The following is a 682-nucleotide window of genomic DNA, read 5'->3' as shown; positions in this document are numbered from 1 at the left end:
TTTAGTGTCATTTATGTCACTAACTGTGAAGTGACTCTTACATTTGAAATGACACTAAATTATAGGGTGGTTCTAACATATGTGATGTCACTAAATGTGGAGTGACTCTTACATTTGAAATGACATTAAATAAAAGGGTGGTTCTAACATATGTGATGTCACTAACTGTGGAGTGACTCTTACATTTGAAATGACACTAAATTATAGGGTGGTTCTAACATGTGATGTCACTAACTGTGAAGTGACTCTTACATTTGAAATTACATTAAATTATAGGGTGGTTCTAACATATGTGATGTCACTAACTGTGGAGCGACTCTTACATTTGAAATAACACTAAATTATAGGGTGGTTCTAACGTATGTGATGTCACTAACTGTGGAGTGACTCTTACATTTGAAATGACACTAAGTTATAGGGTGGTTCTAACATATGTGATGTCACTAACTGTGGAGTGACTCTTACATATGAAATGACACTAAATTATAGGGTGGTTCTAACATATGTGATGTCACTAACTGTGGAGTGACTCTTACATTTGAAATGACACTAAATTATAGGGTGGTTCTAACATATGTGATGTCACTAACTGTGGAGCGACTCTTACATTTGAAATGACACTAAATTATAGGGTGGTTCTAACGTATGTGATGTCACTAACTGTGGAGCGACTCTTACATTT

The sequence above is a fragment of the Limulus polyphemus genome, unplaced genomic scaffold (assembly GCF_000517525.1).
Source record: "Limulus polyphemus unplaced genomic scaffold, Limulus_polyphemus-2.1.2 Scaffold7705, whole genome shotgun sequence".
In the NCBI taxonomy this organism is placed as follows: domain Eukaryota; kingdom Metazoa; phylum Arthropoda; class Merostomata; order Xiphosura; family Limulidae; genus Limulus; species Limulus polyphemus.
Note: the sequence above shows the minus strand (reverse complement) of the source record.